Source organism: Euprymna scolopes, chromosome 46, assembly GCF_053919585.1.
Source record: "Euprymna scolopes isolate OS-2025 chromosome 46, ASM5391958v1, whole genome shotgun sequence".
Classification (NCBI taxonomy): Eukaryota; Metazoa; Mollusca; class Cephalopoda; order Sepiida; family Sepiolidae; genus Euprymna; species Euprymna scolopes.
Genome location: NC_136527.1, coordinates 160,808,353 through 160,830,957, shown reverse-complemented (window position 1 = coordinate 160,830,957; position 22,605 = coordinate 160,808,353).

Genomic DNA, 22,605 nt, shown 5'->3' with positions numbered 1-22,605 from the left:
ATCCATTTTGTGTGTGGTTTATTAAGTGCAAACTTAAGAGGTATGAAGTCATTTAATTAGAACTAGAGCAGAAATTGTTTACAGGAGAGACTTTATAGACTTTTATGATCTCCACAGAATATGTTCTCACAAAGTGTTGAAACATGTTGGATTTAAATTTACGACCCCAGTTTTTAGGGGGTGTATCAATACAAATTCATCTTCACATAATAATCAGACAATATGTGCAGCTGTACTTGATTGTTTGGTGAGCATTGGATTAGTTTTTAAGAGTTTGTAACAGTTACTATTTTTTTAAGTTTTTTTACACAATAATTAATATATTTTTTCAAGTTTAAGAAAAGTTTTAAATTATTATATTTTTTGGAGTCAATGGAAATTTTACATTTGAAATGTTATATACCCACGTTTCACTTATGTTTTTTAAGAAGGAATAACCATTTATCAAGGCGCGGATGCCACTCGAGGATAAGGGTCAATAAGCATACAGTGGTCAATGGAACACTGTCGTCATAATTGGTAGTGAAAATTTGGTAAATTGGATTACTTAAGGGAAACGGCTCATTAAGAACATGCTTAGGTTGGACTTGAAAATGACGATATTATACTCAGCTGGAAAGCAGGCAAATGGAGGAGTTCCACAGGTATGCAATCTAAGAAAGAAACTTTGTTCATGGAATCTATGTTTATATTTAGTCATAGATAAAGAGTGGTGGAAATTATTGATAATTTTTTTCAGCTAGACGAGTGTTTCTCCTGAATGTTTGGCAAGGAAGACTACAGACTGGAGCCTAGACGAGCACTTACCATGAAAATAATGATAAAGCAGAGACAGGCTGTGAGTAAGAGTTTGCAGGGAAGAGAAAATGGCATCCCCCACTAGACTATGAAGTCTACTTTTAATTTTGTTAAGGCAGGGAACATAAGTTGGAATAGATACATTGAGATCATTTCCAAGATGCTGCTGTGAAGGTGGGCTCTCTCTACCCTGCTAGAAAGTTACTTACACTTGAAAATATCCTATACCTCTACAAAGCTAATATTCGCCCATGTATGGAGTACTGATGTGACATTTGGGTCGGTGCATCTGCTACTAGTCTATCGCTCCTGGGCAGGCTTCAAAAGAGAGTCGCCAACCTGATTGATCCTGAACTGTCATCTAAGCTTCAGCTGCTGAAGTCTCATCGACAAAATATTGTATCCCTCTGCTTGTTTTACAAGTATTTTAATGGTGGATGATCTGACGAACTACAAGCTCTTGTACCCCCTTAATGAAAATCCCCCCGACAAACCTGACAAGCAGCAAAGTCCCACCCCTACACAGTAGAGATCCTTAGATGTATTAAAGCCTTCTACTCTAATTGTTTCTTTCCCAGAACTGATAGACTTAAAAATTATCTTCTGGCTTCCTGCTTCCCCAACTGTACTGACATGCAGAAGTTCAAGTGTAATGTGAACTGACATCTTGCTGGCAAACTCCCCACGGAGTACCCCTCTAGCTTAAGTTCCTGATAGTAACCCCTACATCAAAGTGGCAATGTGTCTTGTTTAGGGTGAAAATGTAATAAATTTTATTTAATGGTAAACGCATACTTTTCCACTCAAAATGGCTGCCGACTGTGAAGTCCACTTGTATGGATTTTATTTTAAATGCAGAGAGTGATCCACAGACACACACACACACACACACACACATACATACATACATACATACATATATATATATATATATATATATATATATATATATATATATATATATATACACACACACACACATAAAATATGGGGTTCTAGTGCACTTACTGATCCGCGCTATTTTTTAAATCATATTTCCAAGTTTAATTAAAGTTTTATGATATGTTTTTTGTATTCAATTGTAAGGTTAAAGTATAGAATAAGTACAAAACACCCTCCCTTCCCATGTAAAGGATGGCTTTTAAAATAATAACGTTATTATTTCAGCACGGATCAATAAGTGCACTACTAGTACCAAATAAAACAATTAAATACCGAAAAAAGCAGTTTTTGTGTTCAGTTGTTTACCAATTCAACCAACTTCGAATCAAATTATTGTGTTTATGGTAAACATTAGGATTTTCGCAGAAATCACGTAAATTTTACTTAAATAAACGTATTTTTATTTATGAAATCAATATTTTTATTGGATTGCAATAAAATTAAATCTTTTTTATGTTTAATATTATTTTAACAATCAATATTTTTGAGGGAGATTGCAAAAGAAAATGTTTCAGATTATTTTAAAAGTTATCGAATCGGATTTTTTTTAAAGCGTAAAAAAATAATTTACTTTTCATATTGGATTGCAATAAAAAAACAACAACTTATTTTCATATTTAAAATTATTTTACAGTTGTTGAATAATATTGTTGTGAAGTGAAAAAAATTAACTTACCTTCCATTCCAGGAATTTAATACGAAAAAAAAATCGTTTTTCTTTTGTGTCCAATACAGAAAATTTGTTTGTTAGGATTTTTTTAGTAAATTGATATAAATTTTGTTTTGTGTGTCCAATTCATTAAGAAATAAAATATATGAAAATATAAAATAATCAAAATTAAAAGATGAAAAATACGATTTAAACGTGAAATTATTTTAAGAGAAAATCAACTGCTAAAGAACAATCAATTTAAGGTCATCGTAATCCGGTGAAATTATTATTTCGTTCCTTGTGTAAAAATAAATGTCCGTTCATTAGTTGGAGGTTTTTTTTTTTATTTAACGTTCTCTTCTTATTTCTATGAAGATATAAAAATAAGATTTCTTTTTTAAAGATTAAACATTTCATTATTATTTGCATTAATCGAACTACTGTTTACATCCAAGATGAGAACAGTAATCCGAATAATCTAAATAATCCAGATCATATGAAAATGCGAAACTGAATATTTCACATAAACAACTCAAATAAAAGGAAGGAATTGCACAAATGAAAAAAATAGATTTGGATTTAAAAAAGCAAACTATAACTACATGATTACATTATGAAATTTGAAACTTATTGTTATAAAAAAAAAAAAGCAAACTATAACTACATGATTACATTATGAAATTTGAAACTTATTGTTATAAAAAAAAAAAAGCAAACTATAACTACATGATTACATTATGGAATTTGAAACTTATTGTTATCAAAACCGATTCAATTATGATGACTTAACCTTTTTATTTCAAACTTAATGTGCTAATTAGCTTGATGCTAGACATACAATCAGCAAAGAAACTGTTTTCATATTAAAAGTTAAATAGCTAAATTCTTCATAAAATCACAAACTATTAAAATACATTAATAATGAAAATGTAGTACCTGTTTTTGGTTTATGTATGAAAAAAAACTGTTTTAGTATTTTGACTTTATTTTTAGAGTAGTTTATTTGACTGTCGAGCTTTGGACATGTTTTCATGATGAACAGTTTATGAGGCGAATGTTTGTATTTTAGTTTTAAGAACCGCGACATTTTAAATATTGTCGATATTTCCTACCGACGAGTGGGGGGGGTGAAGAAAAGACGTTTAGCTTGCAACGAAAAATTACCTCGTTGCTTACAAGTAAACGTATTCTTGTAAATATAACGCGCTGTTAACAGTTGTCGTACCGGTCTGATAGATCTCTAACAACGACAAGAACAAACTACAACAACCCTACAAAAGTGACTCTTTTTATAGTCTCAATCTTTCGTTCAGCGAGATTGAAACGAGACTGGAATTGTGATAATTAAATTGATTGACTTACCGAGGGTGGCTCGGTGGGAAGGGAAAGACACTCATGGCTGTGAACGCGCCGGCCTGGTGTTTGTTAATGAAGAAAATAGGATGTCTATTCCTTATAGCTTAAATAGACATTCCAGTCTCGTTTCAATCTCGCTGAACGAGAGATTGAAACTATAAAAACAGTCACCTTTGTAGGCTTGTTGTTGTTGTTGTAGTTTTTTGTTCTTGTCGTTGTTAGAGATCTATCAGACCGGTACGACAACTGTTAACAGCGCGTTATATTTACAAGAATACGTTTGCTTGTAAGCAACGAGGTAATTTTTCGTTGCAAGTTAAACGTCTTTTCTCCCCCCCCCACTCGTCGGTAGGAAATATCGACAGAATGTCTATTTAAGCTATAAGGAATAGACATCATATTTTCTTCATTAACAAACACCAGGCCGGGCCGTTCACAGCCATGAGTGTCTTTCCCTTCCCACCGAGCCGAGCCACCCTCGGTAAGTCAATCAATTTAATAATCACAATATTTCTTAGGTACTCTTGCATAATTTGACCCGACTTCTCGTGAATTCCCATCAAGCATGGATCGGACGAGACTGGCAATCATTGTCGTAACCTTTTCCTGGCAAATCAAGAAGGGTGCAATCAAATTACACTGCGTTTATCATAACTGTTTGGGAATTATGTCCCTTTGATGGCAAAATTACGATATAATGCAAATCATGAGACTCAGCTGTTGTTAAATATCGATTTGTGTTCTGTTATATTTTTTTCTCATATTCACATCTGCGAGTCGGGACATTTTACAACATCGCGTTACTTCTCTATCAAAGGAGGAGGAAATACATGGGAGGGCTCCAAACATGACAAGTTAAGCCAGAATGATGATAACGCGACACATGGCTGAAATGCGCAAACAAACTAGAAACTGGTACTACACTTTCATCGTTAATCCTTTGACGCTGATTGCATGTAAAACACCAGATCTGGAATTATAAGTTAAGGTCATCGTAAAGTTAACGGAATCGAATCTGATAAAAATAAGTCGCAATTTCCATAATGTAATCATGTGATTATTGTTTTGTTTCTTGTTGGTTCAAATCTAGTTTTTGTTATTTGATTGACTTCGCTATTTGTTCAATTCCTTCCTTTTTGAATTGTTTATGTGAAATATTCAGTTTTGCATTTTTTTATATTTGGATTATTTGGATTACTGGTCTCATCTTGGATGTAAACAGTAGTTCGACTAATCCAAATCATAATGAAATGTTCAATCTTTTACACGAGGAACAAAATAATGATTACACCGTTTTACGATGAACATAAGTTCTTTGTTCTGAAGCAGTTGATTTTTTCTTCTTATAATAATTTCACGTTTAAATCGTGTTTTTTTTTTTATCTTTTAATTGTGATTCTTTTATATTTTCATATATTTAATTGCTTAATGAATTGGACACACAAAACAAAATTTGTATCAATTTACTAAAGATTATATTAAGAAATCCTAAAAAACAAACAAATTTTCTGCGTTGGACACAAAAGAAAAACGTTCCTGGAATGGAAGGTAAGTTTTTTTTTCTTTTCACTTTGCAACAATATTATTCAACAACTTTAAAATAATCTTAAATATTAAAATAAGTTTATTTTTTATTGCAATGCAATATGAAAGGTAAGTTATTGTTTTACGCTTAAAAAAATCCCATTCAATAACTTTTAAAATAATCTGAAATATTTTCTTTTTGCAATCTCCCTAAAAAATATTGATTCTTAAAATAATATTAAACATAGAAAAGGTTTAATTTTATTGCAATTCAATAAAAATATTGATTTCGTAAATAAAAATGTGTTTATTTAAGTAAAATTTACGTGATTTCTGTGAAAATCCTAATGTTTACCGTAAACACAATAATTTTAATCGAAGTTGGTTTAATTGTTTGACAACTGAACAAAAAACTGTTTTTTCGGCATTTATAATATATATATATATATATATATATATATATATATATATATATATATGTGTGTGTGTGTGTGTATATACATGTATATATATATTTATGTATATATGAGTGTGTATATATGTGTGTATCTGCATGTATATATATGTATATATATATTTATGTATATATGTTTATATATATATATATATATGTATACATATGCATGTATATATACATATATATATATATATATATATATAATATATATATACAAGTATATATATGTATATATGTTATATACATATACATAATTTTATATAGATATACAGTTCTGGAGAAGAAACAATTAAGGCTTTCATACATCTAGTGATCTCTACTATGAAGGGGTGGGATTTAGCTGCTTATCGAGGTTGTCTTTTCATTAAGGGGGTACAAGAGCTTGTAGTTCGTCAGAACATCCACCATTAAAATACTTGTAAAACAATCGGATGGATGCAATATTTTGTTGATGGGACAGGGGCTGAAGTTTAGATGACAGTTCAGGATCTATCAAGTTGGTGACTCTCTTTTGAATCCTGCCCAGGAGCGAGAGACTAGTAGCAGATGCACCAACTCAAATGTCAATACGCCATACATGGGCGAATGGTAGCTTTGTAGAGGTATAGGATATTTTCAAGTGTAAGTAACTTTCTAGCAGGGTAGAGAGAGCCCACCTTCTTTGCAGCAGTCTTGGCAATCATCTCGATGTATCTATTCCAACCTCTGTTCCCTTCCTTTGACAGAGTTAAAAGTAGACTTCGTAGCCTAGTGGGTGATGTCATTTTCTCTTCCCTGCTAACTCTTTCTCATAGCCTGTCTCTGCTTTATCATTATTTTCATGGTACGTGCTCATCTGAGTTTCAGTCTATAGCCCCGCTTGCCAAACTTTCGCAAGAAACACTCGTCTAGCTGAAAAAATTATCAATAATTTCCCCCACTCTTAATCTATGTCTGAACATAAACATAGATTCCATCAACAAAGTTTCTTTCTTAGAATACAAACCTGTGGAACTCTTCCATTTGCCTGCTTTCCAGCCGACTATAATATCGTCATTTTCAAGTTCAACCGAAACATGTTCTTAATGATGCGTTTCCCTTAAGTAATCCAATTTACCAACAATTAAGACAATAGTGTTACATTGAATACTGTATGCTGATTAAACCCTATCCTCGAGTGGCATCTGGGCCTTAATAATGGTGTCTATTTAATAAAAAAAACATCATAAGTCAAACGTAGCTATCTAAAATTTCAAATGTAAAATTTTCACTGACTCTAAAAAATATAATAATTTATTATGATTTCTTAAACTTGAAAAAATATATTAATTATTGTGTAAAAACAACTTTGAAAAAATAACAAATGTTACAAACTATTAAAAACTAAGGTCGCAAATTTAAATCCAACATGTTTCAGCATTTTATAAGAACATATTCTGTGAAGATCATAAAATTCTATAAATTCTACAAACAAAAAGGATAAATCACAAACAAAATGGATAATGCCAGCTCAGAAATGTTAGGTAAGCCTATCTAATCCAATGCTCACCAAACAATGAAGTACAACCGTACAATATATATATTGTCTGATTATTATGTAAAGATGAATTAGTATTGATACAACACACAAACATTTTAAGGGCCAATCGATTTGGCAGGTGAGTTGTTACACATAATACAATTTAATGTCCGGGTAAAGTCTGCTATACAATTAGTAAAGATGGTATTTAATGACAATATGGATACTCAGGCTTCATTGAATTAGCATATCTTTCAATATAGCACTTAAAAACATTGGATGTTAAAGGGAGAAACACTTTAAAGTCGTTAACAAATGATAATCATATTAAATCATATTTAATTCAATAAAAACTCAATAATAATGATGATCATATGAAATAATATTTAATTCAATAAAAAACTAAAAAATCATGAAAATCATAATTCAATACAAACTCAATAATAATGATGATCATATGAAATAATATTTAATTCAATAAAAAACTAAAAAATCATGAAAATCATAATTCAATACAAACTCAATAATAATGATGATCATATGAAATAATATTTAATTCAATAAAAAACTAAAAAATCATGAAAATCATAATTCAATACAAACTCAATAATAATGATAATCATATGAAATAATATTTAATTCAATAAAAAACTAAAAAATCATGAAAATCATAATTCAATACAAACTCAATAATAATGATGATCATATGAAATAATATTTAATTCAATAAAAAACTAAAAAATCATGAAAATCATAATTCAATACAAACTCAATAATAATGATGATCATATGAAATAATATTTAATTCAATAAAAAACTAAAAAATCATGAAAATCATAATTCAATACAAACTCAATAATAATGATGATCATATGAAATAATATTTAATTCAATAAAAAACTAAAAAATCATGAAAATCATAATTCAATACAAACTCAATAATAATGATAATCATATGAAATAATATTTAATTCAATAAAAAACTAAAAAATCATGAAAATCATAATTCAATACAAACTCAATAATAATGATGATCATATGAAATAATATTTAATTCAATAAAAAACTAAAAAATCATGAAAATCATAATTCAATACAAACTCAATAATAATGATAATCATATGAAATAATATTTAATACAATAAAAAACTCAATAATAATGATGATCATATGAAATAATATTAAATTCAATAAAAAAACTCAATAATAATGATGATCATATGAAATAATATTTAATTCAATAAAAAACTCAATAATAATGATAATCATATGAAATATATAATTTAATAAAAACTCAATAATAATGATGATCATATGAAATAATATTTAATTAAATAAAAAAAACTCAATAATAATGATAATCATATTAAATCTTATTTTATTCAATAAAAACTCAATAATAATAATAATCATATGAAATCATATATAATTCAATAAAAACTCAATAATAATGATAATCATATAAAATAATATTAAATTCAATAAAAACTCAATAATAATGAAAATTATATGAAATAATATTTAATTCAATAAAACACTCAATAGCAATGATTATCATATTAAATAATACTTTATTCAATAAAAAACTCAAAGATAATGATAATCATATGAAATATGTAATTCAATCAAAAAATCAATAATAATTATAATCATATTAAATACTTAATTCAATAAAAACTCAATAACAATGATAATAATATGAAATAATATATCATTCAATAAAAAACTCAATAATAATCATAATCATATGAAATAATATTAAATTCAATAAAAAACTTAATAATAATGATAATCATATGAAATAATATTAAATTTATAAAAACTCAATAATAATGGTAATCACATTAAATAATATTTTATTCAACAAAAAAATCAATAATAATGACAAGTTTGTGCTGTTTGACTTGTTGATCTAGTGCAAATTAATCCACTGTTCAGGTGCCTCGTTATTATACATCATAATTATATGTAATTCAATAAAAACTCAATAATAATGATAATCATATGAAATAATATTTTATTCAACAAAAAAATCAATAATAATGACAAGTTTCTGCTCGTTTGACTTGTTGATCTAGTGTTAATTAATTCACTGTTCAGGTAATTTGTTATAATACATCATATTATTCCAGTATCTTTCACTTCAAAGCTGTAGACGTGGAGCTCTACTCTGTCCGTTTTCATTGCTTATAACAATTCACTATAAAATCTCTTAAAACTATATTCCTTAAAAATAGGAAACATAATTAACTTTTTAAATATAAAACCATTTTTATAGATTTATTATTAAATGTGCTGATCTTACATGTGATTAAGTTTTTAAAAATATGTTAAGCTGAATCAGAGATGAACAGATATTTGTCTTCATTGGTTTGGAATAATAGGATTGACACATTGAGGAATACACGAGAAGAAATAGAAAATGTAATTGTCCCAAGCAAGGAAAATATTAATCTATATGTGGTAGTTGTATTGTTATAAAATGTGGAGTTAAAAATCAAAATGATATAGGTTTAATGTTTGTGTATGTTAATAATAATTTAAATATTTTTATTATATTTATATTTTTGACTAATATTAAATTTAAAACATTAATCTCGCTTATAAGTTAAACGTCTATGATTACAAATAATTTTAACGTTCAGATGAATTAAGAATGAACAAATATTTTAAAATAAAACATTCCAACGCAAATTTTCACTATTTTCGTCTTAAACAGTAGAAGCCTTACAAGCAGAAACAAAGGAGAATGGTTAGATTTTGATGTTTGTGTGATTGGTTGGGAGTAAGTATGTTGGTGCAGAGTATATACTTGAAACCTTTTTAGAAGTCGAAGACAAATATGGTCTTGGTAGTTGCACGAAGCCAGGTTTTAGCAGGCTTTGTAATATCCTTACTATGTTAATTGTGTATTAAAAAATTATTAAATAACGATTTTGTTTGAACCAATAGTTAAAGATTAAATATTAACTTGCTGCTGAGTTAAACACATGTAGTAACAACAATTTCTATGTTCAAATGAATTAGCGATAAACGGATTTCCTTAAACAATTTATAAATTTGAATAATATGCTTTAAATTTGAGAAATATGTATGAAAAACAATAAATATATATGGAAAACAAGTAAAACTAATAAAAAATAAATGTACCGATTTTACTGTAGATTTTTTCCAACCGAATTAGTTTCGTTTTTTGCATTAAATAAGTCTCTTTTAAGAAAATGTTGAGAGTTTTATTGAATTTACATATTCCTATATCAAGTATCCCTATATACAGTATATGCTTTTGCTTTAGGAAGGCAAGAAACATATATTTATCTCATTATAACAATGACAAATATTACATCAAGATTGTCACACACACACGCATGTACACATTTTCCTTAAAACAAAATACGTTTATAATGTATATATTCAATAAGCATAATATAAAAAAAATGTATAGATTTTACTGTAGGTTTCCCAACCGAATTAGTTACATTTTTGCATTAAATAAGTCTCTTTAAATCAATTGTCGATTGTTTTGATAAATTTACTGATATTCGTGCATGCGCTTTAGTAAAGCAAAAAACTCTGATGAACGTCGATATATTTCTCTCATAACAATCGTAAATATTACATGACCATTTTCACGTTGTATATAATGTATATATTCAATAAACATATCTTAAAATTGCAACGGTTTATTTCTCTCATAACAATCGGAAATATTACATGACCATTTTCACGTTGTATAGAATGTATATATTCAAATAACATATCTTAAAATTGCAACGGTTTATTTCTCTCATAACAATCGTAAATATTACATGACCATTTTCACGTTGTATATAATGTATATATTCAATAAACATATCTTAAAATTGCAACGGTTTATTTCTCTCATAACAATCGGAAATATTACATGACCATTTTCACGTTGTATATAATGTATATATTCAATAAACATATCTTAAAATTGCAACGGTTTATTTCTCTCATAACAATCGTAAATATTACATGACCATTTTCACGTTGTATATAATGTATATATTTAATAAACATATCTTAAAATTGCAACGGTTTATTTCTCTCATAACAATCGTAAATATTACATGACCATTTTCACGTTGTATATAATGTATATATTTAATAAACATATCTTAAAATTGCAACGGTTTATTTCTCTCATAACAATCGTAAATATTACATGACCATTTTCACGTTGTATATAATGTATATATTCAATAAACATATCTTAAAATTGCAACGGTTTATTAAACTCATAACAATCGTAAATATTACATGACCATTTTCACGTTGTATATAATGTATATATTCAATAAACATATCTTAAAATTGCAACGGTTTATTAAACTCAATAAAAATCATTTACATTTTCAGGGTATATATAACTTTATTAAACATTAAATTAACATACATATTGTTTAAATTACTGCGTCTTACACTTGTTTCATTGCATAAACCATACAAATCATCAGACTTTTCATTCATCAAAGAAGAAAATGTTAAATTTTTTTCTTGGTTCAAAAAGGAAACGTAATTTTAAAGCGAATTAAAAAGGTTTAAAAGATATAAATATCCTAAATCAAGTAAAAAAAAAGTAAAGGAAAAGTAATTTTAAAACGAATTAAAAAGGTTTAAAAAAGACTAATAAATCTACTGGTTATAGATACAACATTAATATGCAGAACAAACAAGTTGTTTGTAGACCATGAGTTGAATTTTACAGGTAATATTTAAATGCTCAAGACCAGGGATTAATGAGCAATGCATTCAAGAAAATGGCAAGTATCAGTAATGACAACAAATGCAGGTTCTGCCATACAGAATTGGAATGTGTGAGTCAGCATTAATATGCAGAAGAAAGAGAGAAGATTAGTTCGTAGATGATGAGTTGAATAGTTGAATTTCACAGGCCATATTTAAATTCATACTAAGCTTTCAAGATTAATACATTTAGATAACTTATACTATTAGAAGGTGAAAATGATTAGGATAAAAATCATAAAAATCTAAAAAATATACGAATAAATAAAATATGCAAAAAAAGTTGGATGAAATAATTCGTTGAATGCTAGTAACAATTTCTTGAATTTGAAAAATTAAAAAATTATTTTAATAAAAACTAAAATAACTACAAAAATATATAAAATAATAAGAATAAAATGTATATGGTATACGAATATGTATTACCAGAAATGAAATTCTGATAATCGATTATTACAATTGCTGATATTATTTGTATAATAAAATATGGGAATGATAATAATGTATTCAAAAGCGTTGGATGAAATAATTTGTTGAATGAAAAAACTGTTGATTTCTAAAATAAAAGTAAAAATAAGAACCTAATTCTGTTGCATTAAATTCGCTATTATGAGTATAAAAAAATATGTAATGTTAGGAAAATATCCAGTTTAATATCAAACATATTATCAATAAGTTGCTATATTTCCACATATATGACTTAAAACGAAAGCTATTTTAAAAGACCGTGTTATTATCCATTGCTAAGTAACTAGATTATATATTCATTTGTATTATTAATTTGAATTTACTGAGTATTTAAATTAATTTTTATTGTATTATAAACTTATATTTCTATCGTTAGCAATATATTTTTATAATTACCAGTAGCAACTATAGTAGTTGTATGTTTATTGTTCCTATAAATTCTTACTATTTTTATTATTATCAGTAGCAAATTCTTACTACATTATTGTTTATTTTACTTTATTAATTGCATAATTTCTTCATCTATTACAAAATACTATGAATATTATTTTAAATCTATACAATATGAATATGAATTAAGAATTTCTTTCTGTGATTTTTAAATGTGTTATAAAGTTATGTTTCTGGTTTTGTTGGCATAATTAAAAAAAATAATGATATTAAGATATTAAATAATTTTTTTTATTTGCAGACGTTCCTGCTTGAATGTTGAATATTAAGGGACCCTCCTTCTTGAACAGTATTCTATATACAATTATTTCCTTACATGGATGACAACAAAAATGGTAGCAGACAACTTTATTAGACATATATGTGTGAAGAGTTTTTTTTCTGGATTGTTTAGCAAATAGCGATAAGAACACATATTTAAATTTGTGAAATTTCTGTATATGTTTTTATAAATAATAAGATATCGAATTTTACATTTCAGAAAAAAATGGTCATTTACAAAATAGAATATTATAACTTTTTCACTACGACATATCTCAAACGAATGAAAAGTCATAAAATTAAAATTTCTAAAGAATAAAATTTAACTTCCATAAAACAATTATTTACACTACGAAATATCACATCCAATCAATTAAGTGATAGAAATTGAAATTTCATAAGCATAAAATCAAACTTGCATCAACAACTCCAGATTAAAACTGAAAACATCAGGATAAAATCTCATATTGCTTATAACTTGGTTGTGATAATTTGCGCCAGGAGCAATTTATTTTAAATATGAATATACACATTACAGAAACGCCACATTATTGTGAAGTGTGTGGCTATTCTTGTTTAAAAAATCAAAATTAGTGATACATATGAGAACTCACCCTGAGGAAAAGCGACATTCTTGTAAAGTATGTGGATATTCTTTTATGAAAAAATCAAAGTTAGTGTCACATATGAGAACTCACACTGGGAAAAAGCCACATTCTTGTAAAGTGTGTGGATATTTTTGTTCTGAAAAATCAGTATTAGTGAAACATGAGAACTCACACTAAGGAAAAGCCATATTTTTGTGGAGTGTGCGGCCATTCTTTTTCTGAAAAATCAAATTTAGTTACACTTATAAAAATTCACACTGGGGAAAAACCACATTCTTGTGAACTGTGCGGATATTCTTGTTCACACAAATCATCATTAGTGAGACATATGAGAACTCGCTCTGGAGAAAAGCCACATTCTTGTGAAGTGTGTGGATATTCTTATTCTAAAAAATCAGTATTAGTGACACATATGAGAACACACACTGGGGAAAAGCCACATTCTTGTGAAGTGTGTGGATATTCTTGTTCTATAAAATCAGCATTAGTGACACATATGAGAACTCACACTGGGGAAAAGCCACATTCATGTGAAGTGTGTGGATATTCTTGTTCTCGCAAATCTTGTTTAGTGTACCATATGAGAACTCACACTGGGGAAAAGCCATATTCTTGTGAAGTGTGTAGATATTCTTGTTCACACAAATCATCATTAGTTACACATATGAGAATTCACACTGGAGAAAAGCCACATTCTTGTGAAGTGTGTGGATATTCTTATTCTCACAAATCAACATTAGTGACACATATGAGAACTCACACTGGGGAAAAGCCACATTCATGTGAAGTGTGTGGATATTCTTGTTCTCGCAAATCACATTTAGTGTCACATATGAGAATTCACACTGGGGAAAAGCCGTATTCTTGTGAAGTGTGTAGATATTCTTGTTCACAAAAATCATCATTAGTTACACATATGAGAACTCACACTGGGGAAAAGCCACATTCTTGTGAAGTGTGCGGATATTCTTGTTCTCAAAAATCATCATTAGTTACACATATGAGAACTCACACGGGGGAAAAGCCACATTCTTGTGATGTGTGTGGATATTCTTGTTCTGAAAAATACATATTAGTGAGACATATGAGAACTCACACTGGGGAAAAGCCACATTCTTGTGAAATGTGTGGATATTCTTGTTCTCACAAATCATCATTAGTTACACATATGAGAACTCACACTGGGGAAAAGCCACATTCTTGTGAAGTGTGCGGATATTCTTGTTATCAAAAATCATCATTAGTTACACATATGAGAACTCACACTGGGGAAAATTAAAATCAAAGATCCCCATGTAAACAGGAATTAGACGATTACTGGAGACCCTTATTTGAAAAGAGGAAGTACATAACGAAGAGGCCCAGTGGATCGGGGATATTATCAATGCAAATAAAAATAAAAGAGAAATGCCAGAGCCAGAAATAACGCCAGATAAGATAAGATCAAAGCTGGCACGAGCATCAAATCACAAGAAACCTGGTATCGACAACATATCTAACTTCTGGTAAAAACAGCTAACAGCATTGCATGATCATTATAGCAGATGTTTCACTAGCATGTTGAAAGCTTATAAAGCGATACCATCATGGCTATTAAAAGGCGATACAAGCTTAATAGTTAAAAGCGCAGAAACCAAAAACCCCAGCAAATATCGCCCAATATGCTGTCTAACCACCACTTACAAGCTATTCACTGGATTAATAGCTGACAGCATATATGAACACCTTTCATCCGGTGATTATCTTGAGGACGAACAAACAGGATTTAGGAAAAACTGCCTGGGCACCAAATATCAATTGCTTATCAATAAGACCATTTTGGAAGATTGCAGGAAAAGAAAAAGAAATCTAAATATGGCATGGATAGATTATCAGAAAGCATTTGATAGTGTACCCCATTCGTGGATACTAAAATAGCTTGAATTATATAAAATACACCCGACCATACGAGAAATTTTAGCTGCCCAAATGAAGGAGTGGCAAACATCCATTACCTTAAACCCAAACGGGTAAGGATATCCATCCCAAATATAAGAATAAAAAAAAGGAATCTTCCAAGGAGACAGTTTATCTCCTCAACTATTTTGCCTGGAAATTGATCCTCTAAGTAAGCTTCTAAAGAACTGCCAAGGTGCTTATAATCTAAGCTACAGCCGCCAAAGAGAATCCTCCAAGTTAATAAACCATTTATTTTTCATGGATGATCTTAAGCTCTATGCTAGCTCAGATAGGGATTAAGATCATCTACTGAAAATTGTCCACACTTTTTCTAATGACATCAAAATGAAGCTCGGGCTGAAAAAGTGTGCTATGTGTACTCTGAAAGCTGGCAAGAAGATATCTACTGAAAATATACAGCACGATGAAAATAGTGTAATCAGAGAACTGGATGAACAGGAAACATACAAATACCTCGGCATGGATGAAAATGAGTCCATCCAGCATTCAAAGATGAGAGAGAAACTAAGCCAAGAATATTTACGCCGGGTAAGAAAAATCTGCAAAACTGAAATCACAAATAAGAACAAAATTACGGCAATTAACCAACTTGCCATGCCAGTACTAACATATAGTTTTGGCATTATTGACTGGCCTGAGGAAGACATAAATTGGCTTGACACAAAGACAAGGAAAATGTTAACCTTGTACCGAGTTATTTATCGAAATCAGTGCATGCCTCGTTTGTACCTACCCAGGCGAGAAGGAGGTATGGGACTCTCGGAAGTCAATCATCAACACAGCCACAATCGTCAGCATAGGTCAGTACATAAGTTCCTGTAACCCCAAGCTTATGAAAATTAAAGACTATTATCAGAATCGAGCAAGTAGTACAACATCTATAACACAACTTGCTACTCATTTTGGAAAAGATTGCCTTACGAATGATACTGAGAACCCAAATAAGCCTGCCACTGACATAGCCCAGAAAATTCGGAAAAAATACACTAGCCAGTTCCATAGTGTTAAAACAGAAGAATGGACCAAACATAAACGGGCAAAATACCTACCGACTGAACTATCCCAAGAATATATTGATAGGGATGGTTCCCTGGCTCAAAAGAGGATCCCTCCATTACGACCAAGAGAGGTTGATATTGGCTGCACAAGACCAGGGCCTCATGACAAACGCCTTCAAAAATATGTGTGGTCTAAGCAACAATAATAAATGCAGGTTCTGTAGCACTGAGGTTGAGAGTGTGGGCTACCTGATTTCTGGTTGCAAAGTCCTACTTGGAGACGGTTATTATACAGATCGTTTTTATACAATATATATATATATATATATATATATATATATATATATATATATCAATTATGTGTTCACTAAGAAATAAGAGCAAGCAGATTAACGTCCACAGAGAATGTGAACACATGTCTCACGAGGAAGAGAAACGGATTTTATATACTGCAACGGAGTATATTGTTAGAAATCCAAATCCCAAAAGACGAACAATGACAGTTTGGCGGTGCAAACAAAACACCACGGTGGAAAAAGAAGCTTCCAAATTAGCTGACTTTTGGCTGAATAAAATTGTTTTAGATCAAGCAATTACTTGTCGCTTCTGGCAGAATCATCTGGAGGCTCAATGTAAAATATTGCATAAAAGTAGGGTAAGAGCTAAAGAAATTAATCAGGAAACCCGTGATCAGCTTTCCAGAAATTTTTAAAAGATGAAAAAGGAAAAGAAAAAAAGTTGTTATGTGGATTTAAGTAATAAATTTTAATTAATTTTTTTCATTATTACAAAGAATCCAAATTTTATTACTCTCGGGCAAAATTATTGTGGCCTATTCAAACTAACAATATATAATTCAAATGCACCACCTCAGCAGCATCGCCCTTACTATGTAGTATTAGATGAAGTAGATAGTGTTCAAAAACGCTAATAACCAATTATCTAGCGAGTAGTTACAGTTTAACGATTAACATTTTTAGGGCTAGGAGCCAACTCTGAATGTGGAACTCAACTCAACGAGATTCTGAAAGTATTTTTCTGGGAACGTATAAAAAGCAAAGATAAGATTATTTAACAGGTAAAACGTTATAAATAAATTGACTTCACATTTTTCGATTATTTTTTGTTTAGATTCAATTGTGTTGATCATTATAAAAAGTGTAAGTGGAAAATAGTAGATGATTTTAAAAAATTGACTTCACATTTTTCGATTATTTTTTTTCATCAAAATTTGAAAAGGATGATTTTTTTGTTTAGTTCAAGATTTACCCTGTAAAATAAATCGGTTGTCTGGATGGAGAGGGGGGACCATCGCCTATGGTATGAAGTAAAAATAATAAACAGAGAGACCCACTGGAAAGTGAGAAAACTTAAAGAAACAGCTCACATGCTCGGACATAACAACCTACTGAGCAAACCAAGCGTAGAGCTGAATGCAATTTGGACCATCTAACCTTCCTGTACAGATGTAGAGACTAAAACTCATACCAGCAGGGTTTACATTACAAACAACAGTGGATTCCAGGAATGCACGTAGAGTCGCTGAAAGGGCAGAAAGGATCCAACACACCCGCTGGAATAAACAAAGACTAAGGAACGAAATCTCCGACACCTTAACATCGTTCCTTGTCAAGGTGACTCAAGAGAAAGATAGGGTGAGAATCCAATCAGATCTGGATAAATCGGACAGACAAGTATATGAGAAGATCAAAGAAGGCCAAATCAAGAGGCTCACAAAGCTCAAAGACCAGAGGAATGTAACATCAAAACACCGCTAACCTGTGAAAGCGGTCATCAACCTCAGCAGCCGCCAACTGAGTCACTCAGAGGAAGCAGTACTAAATAAAGGTCTCAACTTCGCAACAACAACCAAACGCGTTCCATTCTTAGATATGATAACACACATGGAATATATAGCCTTGAGAACCCCATCAACCCAAGGTGATGAAATAAGTGAGACAAGTACTCGAGAAATCCAAGCCTCCTAAATCAAACATAGATAGACTGGCTACAAGAACCCTACAGAGTTACAGCAGTATAATAATTTTATAATAATTTTACCAACAGACAAAGACAATGCTACTGTGGTGATGGACATGTCAGAGTACTTTGAAAATATGGCAGGCCTAATCATAGATGGTAGCTACGGTAAAATAAAAAGAACCCAACTTTGAAAACCGAAAGAAAGCTGTTACAAATCCTTACTAAAAACAAGTAACACATCACTCCGATGAGATATAGACAGCTGGCCCAGCATTACAGTAAGCTACCACATATGTACGGTCTCCCCAAGATACACAAAGACAGTATTCCACTCAGACCCATAGTGACCTGCCGAGGCTCAGCATGCCACCCAACATTTTTAGGACTACAAGCCAACTCTGAATGTTGAACTCAACTCAACGAGATTCTGAAAGTCTTTTTCTGGGAACGTATAAAAAGCCAAGATAATAAGATTATTCAACAAGTAAAACGGTATAAATAAATTAAAATAAATTGACTTCACATTTTTCGATTATTTTTTTTTCATCAAAAGACATGAAAAGATGAACATGTGTTTTTCATCAAAAGACATTGATTTCAAAATTTCGCGATTTTTTGTTTAGTTCAAGATTTACCCTGATTTTTTTTTTTAAATTTAATTTAAAAAAAATAAACAGAGAGACTCACTTGAAAGTGAAAAAACTTAAAGAAACAGCTCACATGCTCGGACATAACAACCTATTGAGCAAACCAAGCGTAGAGCTGAATGCAATTTGGACCATCTAACCTTCCTGTACAGATCTAGAGACTAAAAACTCATATCAGCAGGGTTAACATTACAAACACCAGTGGATTCCAGGAAGGCACGTAGAGTCGCGGAAAGGGCAGGGCATGCCCTTGTTCGAGAAAGGATCCAACACACCCGCTGGAATAAACAAAAACTAAGGAACAAAATCTCCGAGACCTTAACATCGTTCCTTGTCAAGGTGACTCAAGAGGAAGACAGGGTGAGAATCCAATCAGATCTGGATAAATCGTACAGACAAGAATATGAGAAGGTCAAAGAAGGCCAAATCAAGAAGCTCACAAAGCTCAAAGACCAGAGGAATGTAACATCAAAACACCGCTAACCTGTGAAAGCGGTCATCAACCTCAGCAGCCGCCAACTGAGTCACTCAGAGGAAGCAGTACTACATAAAGGTCTCAACTTCGCAACAACAACCAAACGCGTTCCATTGTTAGATATCATAACACACATGGAAGAATCCTATCAACCGAAGGTGATGAAATAAGATGGAAAGTGAGACAAGTACTCGACAAAGCCAAGCCTCCTAAATCAAACATCACTCGGGAAGATAGGCTGGATATAAGCACCCTACAGAGTGGCAGCAATATAATAATTATGCCAGCAGACAAAGGCAATGCTACTGTGGTGATAGACATGTCGGAGTACTCTGAAAAAAATTGCAGGCTTAATCGCAGATGGTAGCTACGGTAAAAAAAGAAGGACCCAACTTTGAAAACCGAAAGAACACTATATATATATATATTATTCCTTAATTGGAATTCATTTTTTGAGATGAGCATTATATATATATTAATTTATTTTTATTTCGGACTACTAGTCTCATCTTTATTAGTTGTTGTTTTCCATTTTTTATTGGATTGTTTATTCACAACGTTTCGGCCAACTAATTCCTCTGGCCTTCGTCAGGTGGTAAATGTGGTGAGACGACAACAACTACGGATGGCAGTGATGGTTGAGAATGCAGTTAGGAGATTCGAAGTTCCTATCCGTCGCGGTTACCACCTGACGTAGGCCAGAGGAATTAGTTGGCCGAAACGTTGTGAATAAGCAATCCAATAAAAAAAATGGAAAACAACAACTAATAAAGATGAGACTAGTAGTCCGAAATAAAAATAAATTAATATACGAAAGAACGCTGTTACAAATCCTTACCTAAAACAAGGAACACAGCTCCGATGAGATATAGACAGCTGGTCCAGCATTACAATAAGCTACCACATATTTACGGTCTCCCCAGGATACACAAAGATGATATTCTACTCAGACCCATAGTGAGCTGCGAGGCTCAGCATGCCACCAACTGAGCAGGTACCTTGTGGATATAATAAACCCATTAGAAGGCAAGTCAGCAACATATGTAAAGAATTCTGCCCACTTCACGGAACTGATCAAGGGAGCACCCATCAGTACAAACAAAATGGTAAGCCTAGATGTGGTTAGCCTGTTCACTAAAATCCCAACTAGTGAGGCACTAGCAGTAATTCAAGACAAACTAGCTGCGGACCTCTCCATAAAAGAGCGCACATGTGTACCATTGCCAAACTTAATGGAAATGCTGACATTCTGCATAGAAACAACCTACTTCAGAATGGGTACTGACCTATATCGACAAGAGGAGGGGCTAACTATGGGCTCGCCATTATCACCAGTGATGGCAAACATATACATGGAATACTTCGAAGACATGGTCATAGGTTCAGCTCCCTTAAAGCCAACCATGTGGCTAAGATATGTTGATGACACCTTCATACTCTGGCCCCATCAGGAAGACATCCAGGCTCTCCTAGACCATGTGAACTCAATAAGACCATCGATACAGTTCACAATGGAGAAAGAAAAAGATAACCAACTGGCCTTCCTTGATATACTCATAGCACGCACAGAGCAGGGGGTTAAGACATCCGTATATCGCAAGCCTACCTTCACCGAACAATACCTTAACTTCAACTCCCATCACCCATACAGTATCAAACATGGAATCGCACGCTGCTTACATCGAGCAGAGACAATAAGTAGCGACACCACTACATACCACCAAGAAATGGTCAAGTTGAAGAATACCCTCCGTCGTAACAATTACCCCGATAGCATACTATCCAACAGACGCGGTAATAGTATAAGAGAGGAGAATGAAACCCAAAAACCACCAACGGTCTGCCTACCATACATACGAGGCATTTTCGAAAAGATTCAGAGAATAAGTGCCCCCTACAACATCAGGACGGTATTCAAGAGCGAGTCAACACTCAGACGACAACTGGTACGAGTGAAGACCCGCATGGAGGAGAACATGACCAAGAACTGCATATACTCTATCCCATGCAATTGCAGAAAGCTTTACAAGGGGTTAAACATGCCGCCTCCTCAAAGTAAGTGTGGAAGAACACCGAAAAGCGGTAACTAAAGGGGAGACGGAAAAATGTCTGGATGGAGAGTAAAAATAATACACAGAGAAACCCACTGGAAAGTGAGAAAACTTAAAGAAACAGCTCACATGCTCGGACATAACAACCTACTGAGCAAACCAAGCATAGAGCTGAATGCAATTTGGACACATCTAATAGAGAGAGAAAACCTTGAATAACCACATAGGTTTAACATAAACAAAAACCAACTAAGAATTGTCCTAGTGACATATGGCCGAGTGGTCCTAGATGTTGTATCGAAGTTTACAGTTACCCAAACGTGCTGAGTTTAATCCTGAATGAAGGCAGTGAAAAGTAACATTCAAAACAGAATCAGCAACTATGTCCGAACACGGTACCCTCATAATAATAATAAAGGGTTGGGTTCGAGACTCCTAACAAACTGTTACCCAGTTCGATACAAAACACCTGATTAGGGGCGGAGGGCAAAACGGCCGAAACGTTGTGACTATAACAACCAAGATGAGGAAGTCAGTCCGACAATCTCAATAAATAAAAGTTCAACGTTTTCTTCTTTAAAATTGGAGTATTTTGAATTAACTATGGCACAAATTCTGTATATTGATGTATAACCAAAATCGAAGAAAGATGTCAAATCTGCTACGGGAACAACAAGAATGAGAAGAGTAATTACAACACACTTTCAC